This window comes from Aulonocara stuartgranti (genome assembly GCF_965226115.1).
Source record: "Aulonocara stuartgranti genome assembly, chromosome: 14".
NCBI classification, from domain to species: domain Eukaryota; kingdom Metazoa; phylum Chordata; class Actinopteri; order Cichliformes; family Cichlidae; genus Aulonocara; species Aulonocara stuartgranti.
Window position 1 is genome coordinate 2390465 of NC_138950.1, and position 18924 is coordinate 2409388.

An 18924-nucleotide genomic window follows, 5' to 3' on the forward strand; every position below is an offset into this window, starting at 1 on the left:
TCTAAGGAGGTGGAGTCGGGTGAAGTGATGGTGGTGAGGGTGGAGATGATGGGGCTCCTGGACAAGGGGCGCAGAAGGGGTGGTTGCTAGGGGCAACCAAATAACGTTGAGAGGTGAACGGTGCGTGTGTGTGTGTGTGTGTGTGTGTGTGAGAGAGAGAGAGAGAGAGAGAGAGAGAAGAACCTGCCAACGTCCCGCTGCTCAACCCCTCGCGCCAATTTCATCTCACACAATTGGCTGAGCGAGAGAGAGAGAGAGCGACGACGCAGGCAGACGCGCGAGCGAGCAACAGAGAGAGAGAGAGAGAGAGAGAGAGAGAGAGGATGGCTGGTAGGATTTAGCCCCGGCAGCGTCTTTTCCCGTCCAACACAACAAGCGTATTACCTTTCTGTCCACGCGCCTGGAAACGGATTTACGCACACGAAAGGAGGTTTGTTTGCCTCTTTTATTTCTGCATTTCTCCACTCTGACCATCACTCTGCCGAGTGGCACATCTCTGGCGTCTTATTCATGTTTTCCTGCTCACCTCTTAATGAGCGGAGGCTTTTATTTCGGCTGCAGTTGGAGGCTACAGGTCGCAGGAGTGTGTTTAATGGCGATTAGCCGGCGGGTAATTAGCCTTTAACGGTCATATTAACCTGGTAGTAGTAGTGGTGGAGGTGGTGGTGGTGGCGTGCGGGGCAGTGAGGGTGTGCTGATCTGGGGTCCTCGTGCGAGGGCTTGTTTTTGTCGGCGGTGACGGTTGCGGAGGGGGACAATGAGCGGGGGCTGTTGTTTGGCGACGTCGCGCGCGCTAGTGCCCAAAAAGCCTTTGATCCAATTGCGTCTGTTTGCAAAGAGACACGTTTATATATATTTATTTCCATAGATTTTTTTTTCTTTAATTGAGTTGGGGGGTGGAACACAGGATGGTTGCCGTGTTTTTGTGACGTTATGGAGCCTCACAGGAGCTGTGTGTGATAGGTGATGATACTCGCGCGGGGCTTGCGGTTGATACTTTGATGTCAGCTGTTAATGTCTCTCCGTGCTTCCACGCGGCTCCAAGGGGCGTTTGACGGACGGTTAGGTCGGTCCCTGTGGCTCTGACATGTGTATCTGTCATCACCTACTTGCGCGCGCGCGCGCGCCTGTGTGTGTTTCTGTTTTGAGCGCGTGCAGTCTGGAGAATATCCTACCACAAAAATAAAATCAGTGAATTAGAACAAATAATAATAATTTAAAAAACAACCCGTCGAGGCGCGTGAGGTTGTTTACGCGCCCGGGCAGCAGCGAGCGCAATAAACACAGAATCTCAGTCTGAATGCGCGCGCAGGAAGAAAAGAGACTGGAAAGGGGGCGGGGAGGGGAGAGGGCGCGTGAGGGTCTTTAAGCCATTTTCGATGAAGCGCGTGTTTAAAAAAAAAATGGTGCGCACATGGCGACAGACAGAATCACATCACAATCAGAGCCCAGCGTGCACGTGAGAAACGTAAACGAGGTCAGCGCGAGGAAAGCGGGAAAACTCGTGTATGTAGTGTCACTATCGGCTGTTTCCCGTCCTGTTGGCCCTGATGTGTCGAGGCTGGGGGTTAAAAGTGAGAAGTATGCCACTCTTTTCTTCCTCCAACAATAGACAACGACGTGCTTGTTGGGAATCTGGCGCTTCACTTGTTTTGCTCAGTGATGGATTCTCTGCGAGCCCCCCTCTCTCTGTTGTTGTTGATCGTAAAGCCATGAACCCCTCACTCATTTGCTGCTTATCTTGATTATGATTAAACTACCAGGTGGTGATTAATCGATCATTTAGCGGTTGTTTTGGGGGCCCATGTGCCGTCCATTGTTCCCTGTATAAAGCTTTTCATAAAGACACATTGAACTGTGTCGAGTTGGAGCTGAATGCGAATGTTTGCGCTGATATTTTTCTGTCCTTCTTGCATCGATGTGAAGTGTGTCTGCAGCAGGTGTAGTAAACACTGAAGTCTGCTGACCTTCTGCATCATCATGTTTTTATCGCTTTGTTCATATTTCTGCAGTGTTTCAGCTCTGATTTGGATTTTTTTACTACATAACTTACAGAATTATCCTTTAAAACTGCAACATGGTGGTAGGATTTTAAGCGTTTTCCCCTCCTTTGGTGTGTTTGGGAGGAAAGACGAAGGGGCACACGATTTAAAAACATGTCGCCATATTAGAAGCTTTTTTTGCCCCCCAAAATGGAGGGGGGAGGAGGCTCAGAGAGGAGCTCATTAGCAATGCAAATTAGTTTTTTTCCCCCTCTTCATCGGGGGCTCGGGCACCTGCTGTCTCGAGCATGCGCGCGGCTGGCTGGCTGGCTGGCTTCCTCCCCTCGTCGTCCTCCTCGGGCCTCGTGTGCGCGCCTCCCTCCCTCCTTCCCTCTGCCTCCTTCTCATTAGACTTATGTTCCATTTTCCACTGCGCGCACACGCTGCAGGAGCTTTGACGGATAAAGAATAAATAAATAAAATAAGAAGGAGGAGGAGAGCTCGTGCACTCCTCTCTCTCTCATGCAGCTTCTAGCAGAACATGGTGGAAATAAACGGAGGAAAAGAGGGGAAATAAAAATGTGGGAGGACGGTTAGGGTTCAAGTTAAACTAGAAAGGGAAGAAGGACACAGAGCTAGGAGAAAGGAAAAAAGGAAGGAAAAGTGAAGAATGAGAGGTCACCTTATTTTAACTCAAATTTCACATTCACACAGGATAAAATATAGATAGTTGTGGTCTAACGCACATGTAGGGTTGTTTTATCTGCTTGGAAAGTCTGACGTCATACATTTACAGGTCCAAACGCTCCTTCAGGTTCTAAAATCAAACCAACCCTGAGACAGCACTCCAAATCCTTTCAGCTCCCTCTGACTGAAAGATGCTAAAAAAGAAGAAATTAAAGCATACAGCTGTGCTACAACAGTATTTTTATGTGATATAACACTGTTGCCTATTGTTACACCCATTTTTATGTATTTTGGGGTGCCATCAGGTGGTCTGGTGCACTGCTCCTTGCTAAATGGCGCTAGGAGAGCCAAGCGTCTCCTCGTTCAGACGGCTCATGTCTGAAATGACTGATTTGTCACCGCAGCAGATTAAATTTAGAGTTTGGTGTTTAGACTCCGGGCTTGCTGTTTTTTAATGATGGATGTAAACATTGGTGCATGATGAGTAAACGTCTGCCTGGAGGCTACAGGTGGATGCTGGGGTGGTGGAGGGGTTGAAACAAGTCAGAGGAAACTTTCAGTGTGAGTGTTTTTGGAGTTGTGATCAAAGTGAAGTGTGTTGTGACACAGGGCAGTATTTTTTATGTATTTTGTACTAAATTTAGCTTCCATAAGTTTATTAAGTACATTCAGTTTTAGTTTAGTTTTTAATAGATTATTAGAATATATATTGGTATTTATCAGGGAAAAAAATGTAGTAGTTACTTTAGTCTGAATATTAGTCATAAACTGAATTCTCACATAGTTTCTCCTGTTTCTGTTATATTTTTCTTTATATTTCTTATTTAATTTAAATTATACTCTTCTTATGACACATTGTTTAGTTTTATTTTGTTCACCTTTAGTTTAGTTTCAGTTAAATAGATTAATCTTCCTCACACAAATGCGTCAGTATATCCGTCCAACATCTATAGATTTATTGATTTTAGCGCCTGATATTTACCTGATGTTGCCTGGATTTTGTGGCTTTATAATATTTGCACATTACATAAAGAAAGAAGTAGAAGTGGAAAAACTAGAAAACCAAAATAAACATTAAAAATAATCAGAACTCAACAGTCAAAGTTAAAATATCAGCATCCAACCCAAACTCACAGTGTTTACATTTTACAAACAGGTTTAGTTTGCTTTTGCCGATGGGAGGAAACTGTTGTACATACCAGTATGAATAAATCTGCAGAATATTTGTATGTTTGCTGATATGGTTAAAGAATAAAACTGATGTCAGAATCTGACATTTATCACATAAATTTTTCATGAGATAAATGTTTAAAGATCTGAAAAAGCTAAAAGGCTGCAGTTTTTACATAACGATCAAAGGGAGGAAAAATGTCGCCATTAGCTTTGGTTGTTTTAAACATCGATGCTGGGGCAGAATTCATAGTAAACACTGATTCATTGACGCACAGAAGATGGAAATCTGGACTAGAGCCCCGTGTTTTGATCGGTATTGGCCTTGTCCACTGACATCGGCACAGAATAAAACGGCATTTACTGAAGTCAGAGCCGATGTCAGTTGCGTTACATAAGTTTTTCACCAAATTAATGGCATTTAGTAAATATTTATGATTAAGATTTCTCTGTTTGTCTGCAGGAAAGGGGGATAAATAATAATCACTAATAGAGAGAGAGAGATGTCAGCTATTGGTCCAGTTGTGATGTCACACCCAGTTCTGATTTTTCTTACAAAAATCTGTGTATAACATGTCGAACGTTTAGTTTGACCTTTGACCCTCATCGTTGCACAGTCAGTATAACGTTTAAAAACATATTTCAAGTTTTGACTCAGTACCAAGACGATATGGTCACCTTCAGCACACACGCAGTCCCAGCTTGTGTCAGAAAGAAGACTAATTAGCTGATAAGCGAAGGTTAATGGGCTGAATGATGAATGGGAGATAAATGAACGAACGCAGGAGACGAGAAGACGGGACGACGAAGATGAACGATAGACAAAAATGACAAATTATTGTTGGGGTTAAAATGGCGAAAGTAAGAAGAGAAATGGGCAGGAAGCAATGACGAGGAGCACAAGGATGGATGATGGCTTATACGTGGAGGAACATGCATAAAGGAAAGGAGAGAGCGATGCAGAGGATGGCACGGCAAATTAAAGAGACAGAAAAAGAAGAAAAGGGTAAGAATGAGGAGAAGAAATGAGGTTAAGAAGGAGAAAGAAGGCACAAAAGGAAACAGGAAGATGTTAACAATGAAAGATGGAGCAGAAGGATATTAGGAGCCAAAGAGACAGTGAGGAAAGGAGTGAAGAAATAAGAGAAGGGTAATAAATGGAAGGAAGGGAGGAATGAGAAGTGGTGAAGGAGGTCTCATTTAGAGGAAGATTAAAGGAGACAAAATAGTTGAGGGTGATAAGGATCAATCAGTGAGTGAAATATAAATGACAGAAGTTTTGTGGGAACCCAGGACGCTGTGTTCAGCATCACGTATCGCAGCTAACCGCGAACAATCAGCGAGGAAAATGGATCTATAGATGCCGAACGCAGCGAGCGCAGAGGAGGGGATTGTTTCCTCTGGTCACGCGTGGATCATGTGGTTGTTTTAAATTCAGTGAAATGCACAACATGTGCAAAGTCTTCGCTTTACTGTCATGCAAGACTACGATGGATCCACGAGTTTCTCCGTATACGCTCATCTTTACCATTAAAAGGTCACCTGTTTAGCATCGATGGGAAATCATTGGGATACGGCTAAACCCTGATTTCTGATTAGCTTAGTCATGCTCATTTTTTAAACTTCTCACCTTACAGCGTATTCTTTTTCAGTATGTTTGATTTATGTAATGCTCTGCATGTCTGCAGCGATGTATCTGCAGCATCGCTCTGGTAGGTCAGGAACAGAGTTTAGGATGTGAAGTGTCTGACCAGCGCTGCGTTTCTGGGTCGGATGCTGATTGATTGATATATTAGCTTATGCATTGCTCATTTTTTGGTATTAGCATTGTGATTGCGAGCTAGTTGGCACATCACATACTCCCCCTGAAAGTGTGACATGATGACAGCTTTCGTCAGACATCACCTGTGGCTTAGCAAAGGTGCCAGCTGACACAGTAGCGTTGGATGCAGGGAGACCTGCAAGGTGCACACTGGAAAGCTGTAGTAGTGGTGAGGAAGTTTTGGCTCTAAAAACTGCCTGGTCAGGTGGAGGAAACAGTACTGGGTTAGATTGTAATGTTGTAGGCTGCATATAAGAATTGGACATAAACATTAGAGGACCTGCATTAGCTTCATTTTTCAGTCAAAAAGGTTGCTGTTTGATTCAGATCTGTCCCTTTGATGAAAAATGATGAGTTTGGAATGACCGCCCTGTCACCTTAACTCCCCAGAACGAGAACGGGCTGGTTAGCAACTTAAGGTGAAGACGCAGCTCGACTCACTGTCGTCTGAGCTGCAGATTCCAGCGTGTGCTGCAGATAAGTTAAAGAGTTAAAAACACTGAAGTGAATGGACGTGGATGTGACAGCGCCATTTCTAAAGCACCCCAGTCATAAGGGTTTTATATTGGCACATACTGGATGACACAGACACTCAGGTGTCTGGATTTGGGCTATAAATAAACTGGATTTTCAAAGCTGAAGAATATATGAGTAAGGAAATATTTAACTTAATTTAACTAAAGTCCAAACACGATGTCTTTAAGGAATGCTCTGCTGCATTTTGTTCACATTGCTCTGAGAATTTAACATTTTAAGAAGAGTTAAAATCTTTTGAAGAGATAACATTAGAAAAGGTGCAGAATTAACCAGAAACTCTCAAACTTTCTTTTAATAATCACCCCCTTGTTTCTTTGAATATTTGTGGTTGTTGAGACTGTTCATCCAACAAAACAAGTGATTTGGGGAAGTTTTGAGATGTTCCAGAACAAACTGGGAATAACTAAAAACAACAGCAACCTGCACCTCCGCAGCAGGTTTTGGCTCGTCGAGGTGGCTGTTTGTGTGTTGATGCTGAATGGCTGATATGAAGAGATTATTTGACCAGAAAATAAAATGTGGCGGAAAAAAAGAAAACCTCTGCTGGAAAGACTTAAGAGATAACATCAAATCGGTATTAAGCTACGCAGACAGATAGCGCTGCCATGGATAAAATATTTAGCTGGATTTCCAAATCAGCCTTTCCCCCCCACATTACTCTGAGAGTGTGTGTGTGTGTGTGTCTCCCCCCAAATCCTACCCAGCATGCCTGCGGAAAACAGGGTCAGGCCGGAGAAAAAAGAGAACGAGAGCGAGCACATGATGGGCAGATAAAGGCTCGTCTGTGTCAGAGGGAGAAGAGAGCAAGGAGGAGGAGGAGGGCAGGATGATGAAGGGGCCTCTCTGTTGAAGGAGGGAGTTCAGGCTCTATAGAAATCTCCCATGGCGGACAGAAACAAGGCATTTAGTCTGTGAGTCGGCCTCTGGAACGCCATAATAGGCTCTTATAATGATGCCACTATGGACAGGGACGAGAAAACACAGAATGTCCCTTTAAACTGAGCTTTTGGTGAGAAATGCCTGTAGTGTGAAGGAGGTGGATGAGCTGTTGGAGGGCCTGCAGTAACATGGACTCTCTGTTAAAGTCGACTTATCTTACTTTTCCTTACTTCATGGGCAAAGTTTTGAATACTGAGGTCAGAGTATGTACACGTAATCCCTGAAACCGAAGGTCAGACTTCTCTCTGCTCCCAGTGCTCAGTGTTTTACTCTTAGATGTCACAGACAGCAGATTTCCTCAATATGGTCATTCACGCAGAGAAGCCACGCCCACCTGCAGTATAGACTTGCTTACGAGGGGCAGCCAATGAAAGGAAAATATGACAGATTTTTCTCCCAGGATTCAAAGTTTAAAAAAATATGTGAGTTATTAATTATGGGTGCCTAATGAATGGGTTTTAAGAATGCATGGTGAGTAAAAAGTGGATTGAAAGAAATTGATTAAAATCCCCAAAGAGGATACAGTCTGAGGAAAAACATAAATCTACCCAGATTAAATTTATCTGTAAGTGTATCAAAGATTAATTTCATGAGTTGTGCTGAAATAACACTGAGCAAAGAAAAGAAAATCTTCCACTGTGACTATTAAATCATTAAATAGACCGAATATGCTTTTCTCTGTGATTTTTGTGAGGCACAGCCAATCAGAAGACAATCGGCTTAAAGGAGGAGGAGCTAAAACAGCTTGTTTTAAATAGAATGAACTGAGTTCCCTCAGAACTGAGAAGGATTATTTTGAGTTGTGAATCATGCAAAGCTACTCTATTAGGACTTCCAAGCATTGTTTGGGGAATTTGGTTAATGCTCACACGTGAGTTCTCGTATATTCACTTAATGAGCAACTGGTCTCTTTGGAAGAGAACTTAATTGGAAGTTAATAAGTGTTAACTGGAAATGTTATAGGTTTGCAAAAATTACATATTAAGTTTGGATTCCTGTGTTGAACCTTGAATATAAATCATTCTGTCGTTAAAGAAGAGAAGCAGGGCTGATGGTTGGAGAAACTTGCCTATTGTTCAGATAATGTGGGAAGTAGTTTCACAGTTGGAATTACAGTGGATGTTTTTCATTGTCCACGATGCATCTGTGCTTCCAGTCGCCCACGCTTCCTTCACGCCAAGCTTCAAACAGAAGATGCTGTCGTTTTGGTCTTTTCTGCAGCTTCGAATTTGAACGTAAAATAAAAGGCTGACTTCTGAGAGAACGTCACATCTGTACAGCCTGGATTTCATTTTGACTTCTATAAAGAAAAACCTTTATTCTTCTCAGACTGTCAACAAATATCTGACCAGATAGAGGAAAATTCCTTCTTCCCAACTAGTGAATGATATGTTTTATTAGGACGAGCAGACAGCAGCTTCAGATCCAGGTATCCATTTAAATGAAGTCAGGAAATATACCGACTTATTATCAGTCACGTATTTCATATGTGAAATATCGTCAACACTTTTCACAGGATTCTACATTAAATGTGTGTTTGTAACATGGTGAAAAGCTGTTTTCCTATTTAATTCAATTCAGTTCGGTTTAATTTACACGGCACCAAATCACAACAACAGTCGCCTCAAGGCACTTTACATTGTGAGGTAGACCCTACAATAACACATACAGAGAAAAACCCAACAATCATATGACCCCCTATGAGCAAGCACTTCCAGGTGTGCCTCAAGATTTTATGACATATTCATTATAATGCATTTTAAAGATAATGATATATGTATAGAAAACATTGTTTAAATCACTTCTGTCAGAGGGAAGTTTGGTCTGTTGGTTCACTGGTGGATGGTGGGAATTATGGGAGGGTAACACACATGCTCTGAACCACAAATAAGGTGCAGATGATCCACTGCCTAAAGAATAGAAAGGAAGTAAGTCCACTAAAGTGGAATATTAATGCTTTGATTGGACATTTGAATGGGATATCAGTCCGATCCTGTCTTAAAAAGTTGGTTCAATTGACATTATTTGATTTCGTCACCTCGGATCAGCTCCACAACGTGTCTGTGAGGAGCAGTAAAGGAAGATAAACTCCGAGTCAGAGGAGGAAAGTCAATAACAGCAGTTTCCTAATGACTCTCAAAGTTGAAATCAAACTATCAAATTTGTTGAATAACATTAAAATATTTTTGTTCCTAGTCTCTGCTTGACAGTCGGGGTTACAGCTTTTTAATTTGACACCATTATTACAGAACCCAGCATGAGCAGATACCAGAAGCAAAGGTATCAGTATTGGACCTGGAAAAAAATTGGATTGGTGCATCCCTAACTTGGACACCAAACACCCTTTCTATTCATAGGAGGGCTGAATCTGAACCAGACACAGGAAGATTGTTAATTAGACTGTGTCAGAGTGTGAGGTGATGCAGGCAAAGAGGAAGGCATCAAATCTGAATTTTGCATATGTGAGTACTGGTGTGATATGGTCAGAAAAGGTTTCACCTTTGTTGTGTTTAAAATATTGACAAATGATTAACAGCAAAGACGGAAAACACCAGGTCCAAATTCCAAGAGGGTCCATGCAGAGTGTTTGAGTCGGCCTTTCAGCTCTCCTGTGAAGGACTTCATCAGCTTCTAAAGCTGAAGATGCCGTTCAGATGAAACTTTTGCAGAGGACATAAGTTTGTCCAGTTTGTCTTGAGTCAAGCATATTAGCCCATCGTGACCTGCATGGACCTACACACATATGTCTACAAGGAGAACCTCACACAGCTCTAACAGATCAATACAAACAATGAGCCGACAGCTCTGTTTCTTTTTGTCTCCCAGATTGTGTGTTCATACTCTCCGGGTGTGGTGCAGATAAAATAAAACTCCTGATTTCAGCTTGTAAGAGAACCAGGAAGTAAAAACAGACCTTAAACTCTGACTTCACTGTGCATGGACAGTTTGGCCTCTGAGACTTCCTCCACTTGGCTAAATTAATGAATAACTTTCTCAAACAGAAACCGTCACTGTAGTTCTTCAGTTAAAATGTAAACCGTGCTGTTAATCAAGCTGCAAGTGAAACAGCAGAGTCCAAAGTTACAGCAGTGCCCCGGAGATATAAATTAATCTTAAATACTGTCCTTACTCCTTGCTTGGCATCAGCCCAAATTAGTCTGGATTAGGACTGCTGTCTCCATCCTTCTTAAGATGGTGTGACAGAGACTTCCCCCTTTTAGGTTTTACTGGCTGTCAGAAGATTTTAGTGAGTTCAGACTCTAATGTCTGTGCCGTCTCCAAAAACTGCATTTTTCTTTTAGTGGGTGCATAACAGTAAAGGTAATTATTCAGTTAGCTTTACTGGTATTCAGTTATTCAATTCCATATTTTTATTCATGTACTGTATCAGAGCAGCTTTGCATTATTCACTGTTCAAAATAATCCTTGTGTGTCTTGTACTCGGTCTAAGTGCAACCACTCAATTCATCTTCTGTCTGACAGAAGTTGTTCTAGTCCCTCCCCCTTTTGGGATAACTTTTTTTCTGATGGGCGGTTCCATTCATATCTACATACCTGCCAGTCCAGACGATAGAGTGGTTGAGCTGATGTATCAGTATGTCCCGACAGCTAACATACAACAAAAAGTCATTATGTCCGCTTTTCTTCATCGAGTTCTTCGCCTTTCTCAACAGAACTCCATCTGGAACTGATTTAAACACAGAATGACTACAAGTTGCAGCTTTTTAACCTCTAGTGTCGAATCACTGCAAAACGTAAACGCAGCACGACACAGATTTCTGTGCCATGGGTCTGAGTCTGGACACTGGTGACATTAGTTTGACTCCACTGTGGCCTTTTCTGCTGCTACCAGGGTCACAGCTGCCACAGAGGACTTCACGTTCGTGTCCTCTGAAAGTTTCTGGCAAAGCGAAAATGATCCATCGAGGTTTTTAAAGATGGTGAAACACGATTAAACAAAAGGCATTTTAGTGTTGTCCGCTTTGAAGATGAGCCCCTTCTCACCAACTTTTAACCAACCTGCAGGCCCGAAAAAGCCAACACTGAAGTGCAGTTTCTCTAATGACCACTAGAGGCTGCCTCCAAATCTTCAAAATGCTACCCTTCAGCCTTCTAGTAGTTGCACCTGTGGTATCAATTGAAAGTCCTTGGTAACCTTAACACAGCTGAAGTGCTAAAGTTCAAAGTAATCCTTATTTACTGTCACATTAAAGGCTTTAATGGACCTTCATGAACTGCTGTGAGAGTTTGTTGGAATGAACCTGCTGCACAAATGTTCAAGAAAGCTGAGCAAGGGTCACATGTCAGATGATTTTCGGATACATTTTGGATCAATTGTGTTTGTTAGACTTGATTTTGATTAAACCAGCAGAAACTGCTGGTTCTGCTGCAAATCCATTTAAACAAGTTTTTATGTCAACACTGAAGATGTGTGAGGGAAGTCCTTCACAGGCAAACCCGTGTGAGGACACTGTGTGGTCTCTGCTGCTCCTGCAGATGGATCTAACATGCTTAAAGCATGTGCCGTGTCATTTGAAACTTTATGGCTCAGCGAAATCGTCCTGTCTCTTGACCCTCTGCACTCTGTGGTCAGAGATGAAGGTTAGTGTCAGAGCCAGACACCTGCCTGGAGTTGAACTGTTTTACCTTCGGCAGACAGGGTGAAGGTGACGGTGGTCCCGCGGCCCCACCGTGCATCAGGGTAGCATTTTAGATCAGAGAGCTTGTTTCATGGTTTTAATTTTAACGGCAATAAGGTCTGCGCTCAGTGGCTGTAAGGCCGGTGGTGGGGTATAAGAATAAGTCTGTCCTTTCTACTTCAGGTTCACCGGAGGCTTTAAAAAAGATGGTGGTCTGGGTTAAAACAAACCCCGTGTCACAAACCAAATCGTCCATCTGTATACGTGTGGTTACACATGTGCAAAACAGCACTAGTGTAGCTTTTTAAGAGCCAGTGTGCTTCATAGACGTTTCAGTTCAGTTTTATTTACATAGCACCAAATCACAGCAGCAGTCACCTCACGGTGCTTTACACTGTAAGGTAAAGAACCTGCGATAATGCAGAGAAAGCCCCAACAATAAAAAAGGGGCTTCCATTGAGCAAGGCGACAGCGGGACAGAAAAACTCCCTTTTAACGGGATACACCTCTGACTGAACCAGGCTCAGGGACTCATCTGCTGCGGGACAAAGGACACTAAACATATTCTCTCATATCTTCATTTTCTTTGGTAAAACGTTGGCTCTGCTGTGCAAAACTGGCCCTGCCTTCCTGGATTTGATTATTTCTCACTGAGAGGCGTTGCTATCAAATCCAACAACCTTGAGTTTCAGGGCAAACTGTTTAACATGTCAGCATTCGGGGGATATTTACCCTCTTTTGTGGGCTCTTTTAAACTGAAGGATGAATCAGGAGGACAGCGGTGTCTTGTCTTTCTCTGCTCTTGTAGTGGTTGAATGGGTTGCTGTGTTGTTATTGCATTTCTGCAGATGTCACGGCCCTGTGGAGACTTAACACTGTACGTGTGATCTGTTTTTAATCCACAGTAGTAATGTGTTTTCCCCCCTCTCTCTCTTTATCTGCCTTGTAGCTACTCTCCTTTTTGCAGCTCTTTGGCAGATTGAGCTGAATTGAAGGGTTTTTGATTCAGCATTGTGCCCTCATTACCATGCAGACCTATATTTTCAAAATACAATTCCCTAATTATCCGTGCTGTCGTAGTTCTGCATCAGGAGCAGGAGGGGTGCTCTGAAAAGGCTTTCATGTGCAGCGCAGTGAGGGTCCCGTTATTCTCAACTCCTTCATCAAAAAAGAAAGAAAGATTTGTGTGTGCTGGTTCAGATGAGAGCGTTTGTTCCTGGTTATTCAGGGAAAGAAAGGGCAGGAAGTCTTGCATTTTTGGGAGGATTGTTGAAGAACTGCAGCTGTTTGGTTTTTTTTAAAGGACCACCTATGAAAGTACAAATGAACAAGGGCCCAGCCAGTGGTGCATTACATGGATGGATGGCACTAAAAATTGATATTTAGGTTCAAACGGTTAACTCATTGGCCAAGCTTCTTCTTCTGTAAATGCAACACCCTGAGAACTTTCTCATTTTCCTGACACAGGTGGATGCAAGGCTAGAAGATGAGCAGCCAACTGTCCTGCATGGTGGTGTGACCCTTTAAAGTTTACCCAGAATGCATTTTTTGAGGTGAAAACAGATTGAATTGGGTGACAATGCTTGTTTCTATTCCTTTGCAGACATTAGGGGCCAGATTTACTAAACGGGGCAAAGTATCACAAAAAGCCCAAATAGTTGTGATTTTATGGGGGATTTAAAGAAATTGTGCCGTTGTCTAAATCCAGGTACTGTTAGTTCACTTCAAAATCAACAAATAAGTATTTAAATCAGTCTGCACACTGGATTTAAATATTCTTCCCCTGATATTTCGCAGCTTGAGAAAGGAAGTCCCAGAAACACACATCCAATAGGGTCAGCTGCAGAAAGCTCTGAATTCTCAGCTCTTACAGTCTTGTAGCTGCGCTGTCTTTGTAAATACAAACTTCTGCTTTTTGTCCTGGCACAGTACGCTAGGAAATCCTAAACATTGTTCTTGTTTAACTGCGTTGTATAGCACTAAATTTTGAAAGACCAAAACCAACAGTGTGCTCCTCTGGTATTCACAGGAGAAAGCCCTGCAGGTTTTCCTGTTGCTTTTCATTCTTGCTGTTGAATTTACAGACAGGACGTCACCACACATATCCTTACAGTCAAATATTCAAAAACAAAGGGGAGATAAAGACATAAATGGAGGCAACTCTCAGACAGCAGCAGAGAGACTGTGTGGTCCCATGGGCTGAATCCAGTTTAAATTGGCTGCTTTCCTCGCTCAGGATTAGACCTGGGCTTAATACCTTTACACTAAAAGGCCTTTTCGTTCTCTCCGAGGGCAATCTGCTGCAGGAACACACCCGGCTTTTAATCCACAACAACAACAACAAGTGCGTGGCTGAAGCTGGCGGAGGCGGATCGCACCACGACGAGCTCAAAGTCTAGTTTAAAAAATAACAGAAATCTGGGAAATTATTAGACAGAGTAAATCGGTTCTTATGCAAACGAGGAAGCGGTTTCTGTTTCTGGCAGCCATCTTTGTTTTGGTCAAGGAAGGTGCAGCTTATGGGGAGCTTTCAAGTTCTTTAACAACAACCGGACACGGGAGACTGGTGCCAATTAGATAAGTTCATTGACACAGATTGAATCAAGAACTGGTCTAAAAGCAGATTATTTCTTCTTCTATGGTTCTTTAATGTGAAGGTGCTGTTTTCCTCGCTGGTAACCGGAGTATCTTTGGATTTTGGTTGGATAAAATGGAGAATCTGAAGACTCCAGTTTGTTTTTATTTGACTTTATGATTGTGTCATGCAAAAACACCACCATGTCCAACTGTAAACCCCCCAAGACACAATCAAGAAGAAACTGCAGCCATGCTATGAATATTACAGAGTACTCACACAACCTGCATGTTTGTAAATCTGATGATTTTATGGGTAAGAGGAAGGATTCCTGTTACAGACCATTATCTTATTAACAGCTTGCCGTAACGTCATGTTCATGGCTGAAGTTTTACTTGATCCAAGTACGTTTGTTATGTTGTTAAAAAATATTTCAACAAGTTCTCTTAAAACAAGTCAATAACTTTATCCTAATTATGTTTCATTTTAAATTATTAACACACTGTAGCAGAGCAGTAATGTTGCTGCGATTCACGCTCAGCTCCCAGGCGACCTGTGAATCCTCCAAAAAAATAAAGACTTGCTGTTTTTAAATGTTCATATTCATACAGTCGTGGGCAGCAGCCTGCAGTTAATTGCATTAGTGACTAGTGACGTGAACTAGCCTTCGAAACATTTCAGAATCGGTACGAAGCAAGCGAGCTCTGCTGAGCTTAAGTCCGAGTACCGGAGGAAGCAGTGCAGTAAAGCTGCAGCAGTGCAAACTGAAATATGACTGAATTTTTATGTTTTCATTTGATAACTCAGAAAATGCATATTTACACTTTTCTGTTTGGTCCTAATTGGCTGTTAAGCCTGTTTGAACATGGGTTGGAAAATGTGTTTGTCTCTTTCTTGTCCATTTATCGCAGAGAATATTGAAGCTGCATTTCACGTTGAGCTTGATCTTCTCCATCTTCAGGCTGTCGTCCGAATCGCAGCAACTGAGCTGGTTTTTTGCTGTCATAATTTTAGTGGTTATGATGTCTGTGAAGCGGGCAGCACTCAGTTATTTTGCAGGTGAGCAAAATGATGTGACGTCCTGCTGTTATGTGAGCGTGCTCAGAGCCTGAGGCCCGGGTTAGCAAAGGAAGCCGATGCTCATGTTTGGGGTGCCGTCATCTCTGACTGGGTTTTAGATTTCAGCAGCAAACCAGTGTTTGAAATTATTACTGAATATATTACCAAAATTATTCAGACTAATTATCATAAACAAATAGTTTCAAATGTATTAAATTAACCAGTAATGCTAATCCAACCAAAGCACCTTCAGACAGCAGAGGCAGGGTTCACTTTCTGTTCAGACTCACAGGAAACACCTCTGAGGAGCCTCCTTACCTGTCCTTAAACCCTCCCACTGTGAAATCAGCTCCTGGCTTTACAATCAATCAAAATGTGCTGCTTTGCGTTTTGCTTTGATCTGATTGGCTCACAGTCTCACAGTATGGTGGCCAGCAGGGACAAACTTTACAACCAGCAAGGAACAAAGAAGTAATTAGTCTCAATCAAGTAATCAAGGCGATCAGAGCAGCTGATTGAATTTAAATTCTTCTGTCATGTGTTGGGACGCTGTGTGGGATTTTTGGGCTCTGATTAATCCACCAAATGCTCTGATGTTACCTGCCGGCACACGAAACGAGGCAAAATGAACTCCTGAGGTAAAGTCCATGTTTTTGTTCAAATAATCCATTCGAGATTTTGGTTTCAGTTTCCCTGGTTCTGTTGAAATATGGCTCAAGTGTTTGGGTGCAACAGTAAGCTGCGTATTTGTGAAGTGTGATACGTTTGCTGCTCTGAAGCCAGAAATGAAATGACCACATGTGTGCCGGAGCCGGTTTTATACACACTGAAGACGGCCGCTGGTTTAAGCCCAGGTAGCTTCGCTCTGTGGTAGCTTTCAGTCGTTGTGGACTACTTCTATATTTTCTCTCTTGTTTAACAAGTGGACAAAACAACACTTTTATTCTGTTTAATATAATAACAATGAAAAACAGTTTTCAGTTCTTTATCTGTGGTGAAAACACAGAACAGTTTCTTTCTTCCACGTGATCCCAGCATCTTCCTCCGTCACACCAACCCTCAGCACGTCCTTCATCACTACATCCATCAGTCTTCTCTGAGGTCTTCCTCTTCCCTCCTGGCTAGCTGGAGTCCAGTATATCCTCTCTCCCTCCTCCGCACATATCCAAGCCATCTCAGCCTCTCCGACTTTGAGCCGTCCCTGTGATGGACTCATTTCTGATCCCGTCCATCGTGGTCATTCCTAATAAAAATCTGGACATCTTCAGCGCTGCCTCCTGTCTTTCTGTCAGCGCCGCCATCTCCAAACCTTCCCTTTCCTTTTCTCGCTGCCAGTCACAAATCACCCGCTCCACCCTGCCTGCATGCTCTTCTTATTTGAATTTAAAAATTCAGTTTTCCATTATTTAATATTTTATCTACAATGAAAACAGAGGAAACTGTCTGGTGTTTGATGGATGCGTGGTTAAAAACGTACACCTTTTTATTTAATGGAATACTAATACCATTAAATCCCACCTTATCCTTGGGTTTTTAATGGTATGCGTGGAGTGAAAATACAAACCTATACATGCCTGTGACGATACGAGGTTTTTGCATGAGGGACAAATCCACAGCCTTTAATTTTGACTTTACATGTTCCCTCTGTAATCTGTCATCCTCAGGCTGTTGATTCAGCAGGCGCCGGAATCTGTTGTCAAATGAGGTTGAATTGGTTTTGTCTGTACAGCGTTCAGCATATTAAAGACAGAGTTTTCTGTTATGTTATCAAGGTTAGTTCCTGATTTTTGCCACTTTCAATGCATCACGCTGTGTAAAGGCTGCTGTCCTGGGAAACCTGATCATCTCTCTGTTGTCGTCGTCCAGCTGTTTGTCTGAAGGCAGTTAAATTGTGAATGCTTTTGCCTTCGTCTCAGCTGCTCGGCCTCCGTCTCAAAGGTCACAGGTTCAATTCCCTCGGCAGCTACTGTGTCCCGGAGGAAGATTTTGGCTCGTTATCGCTGTACTTCTGTCAGCTCTGTAAAGTGGACCTTTTCCTGCAGGCCTGGTTTCATTTAATGGTTTTTATTACAAAGCGCTGCAGACTGCTGGAGTTCAGGGCTCGATATTTCATGAGTGTAACCTCACATCACCTGGAATGTCACCTTCACCGGTACTTTCACACAGTGAAGCTTATCGCTGTTGCATGACTTAACCTGTGAATGTCTGTTTGCTTTGTTATCTGTTATACTGTTACACATCTGGCTCCTCACAAAGTTTCAAGAAATCAAACCGTTTTTTCCCCTGTCCCTGCAACCTGATAACTTAGACAGTGGATTTTACTAATATGGTCATCTGAGACCCAGAAGCCCCGCCCACCTGTTTTCAGACTGGACAGCCAATCAGAAGAAAGCTAGCTTTCACTAAGGGCATGTTTTATAAGAAGCCTCTGCTTTTTTTTTTTATCAGAAAGTTTATTTTTCTACCCCAACACATCCACTGGACAGTAACGAGTCTGCACCACGTGATTCTGAAATGTTTTCCAATGAAGTCACTCTGCTGGCGTCAAACTGAGTAAGCAGAGGTTTTTACTTCTAAGTGTGTGCTAACGTCGCGCTGTCAGACTGGGCTTTTGTCACTTTGGACTGAATAGTGTGGTGTTTGTGAGCAGCAGGAATTGTGGCCTTCAGCTGTTGGAGATGTTTGTGTGTTGGACATTTTGCTTCACATGCAGCTTAAACCAAATTAGAGTAATTTAATTTGCTGTAAAACCAGAAATAAAATGAGGTCGGGGTAAAATCTACTCAATTACTAACGGAATTATGTAAATTAGCAGTGTGACGGGTAAAATGGTGGCACATCTTATTTTTGCTGTTGTTGTGCTTCCCTTTAACAACAACTAACCTCCACAAAAGCTTCCAGGTAAAGCGGCGACTGCTGAGTCAGTTATTGGACAGGAACCTGTGTTTCCATGTCATCTGTGACTTACTAAATAGATTACCCACAAATCCTCTCTGATCAGGCGTTGAGCTGTGGACCATCTTTGTCACCGATAACTAAACAATAACCAGACAAATAAGAGCGCGAGCGACGAGCACCTGTATAAATATATTTAAAAATCAAAGTTAGGTTGTAAAGTCTTCAATGATCAGCATGTTATTTGTTGAGATTATACTTTAGAGATTTCCAACATAATGTCCCAGGGACAGAAAATGAATGAATAAAACATTACTTTATGTTAGGGCTGCAGCCTTCAACTATTACAGTAATTCAGTATTATTTATTCTATCAATGAATGAGAAAGCAATAATAACTATTAAAAAGAGAAACACAAGCCTTTTAACATCAATTAAATAGTTTAACTGCACATAATAGATGTTAAAAGCAACTAAACCTTTTGTTGTTACTTAATATTTTTGAAAGGGAACATTTTCATAAATGCAAAAATAATGACAAATGCAGTAAAATGAAATGGCCATTACTTTGTCTTCTTGGAGAGCTTTCTTACTAATGCAGGAAACCATGATGTAGCTC

At 42.3% G+C, this 18924-nt stretch overlaps 1 protein-coding gene across 3 annotated transcripts in view; it reads left to right on the forward strand.

Moving 5' to 3' along the window:
* The first annotated feature begins 221 nt into the window (after positions 1–221).
* The window catches only part of LOC309687444 (uncharacterized protein), a 38215-nt gene continuing 19512 nt past the window's right edge, over positions 222–18924 (forward strand). Inside the window, exon 1 of one of the 3 annotated variants that reach the window (XM_082502429.1) lies at positions 222–430. The gene's annotated coding sequence lies outside the window, so the exon portion shown is untranslated. Of the gene's footprint in view, positions 431–15871; positions 16050–17884; positions 17965–18924 lie in introns of those variants that run through there. The other 2 variants (XM_082502430.1, XM_082502431.1) reach the window with 2 other exon arrangements.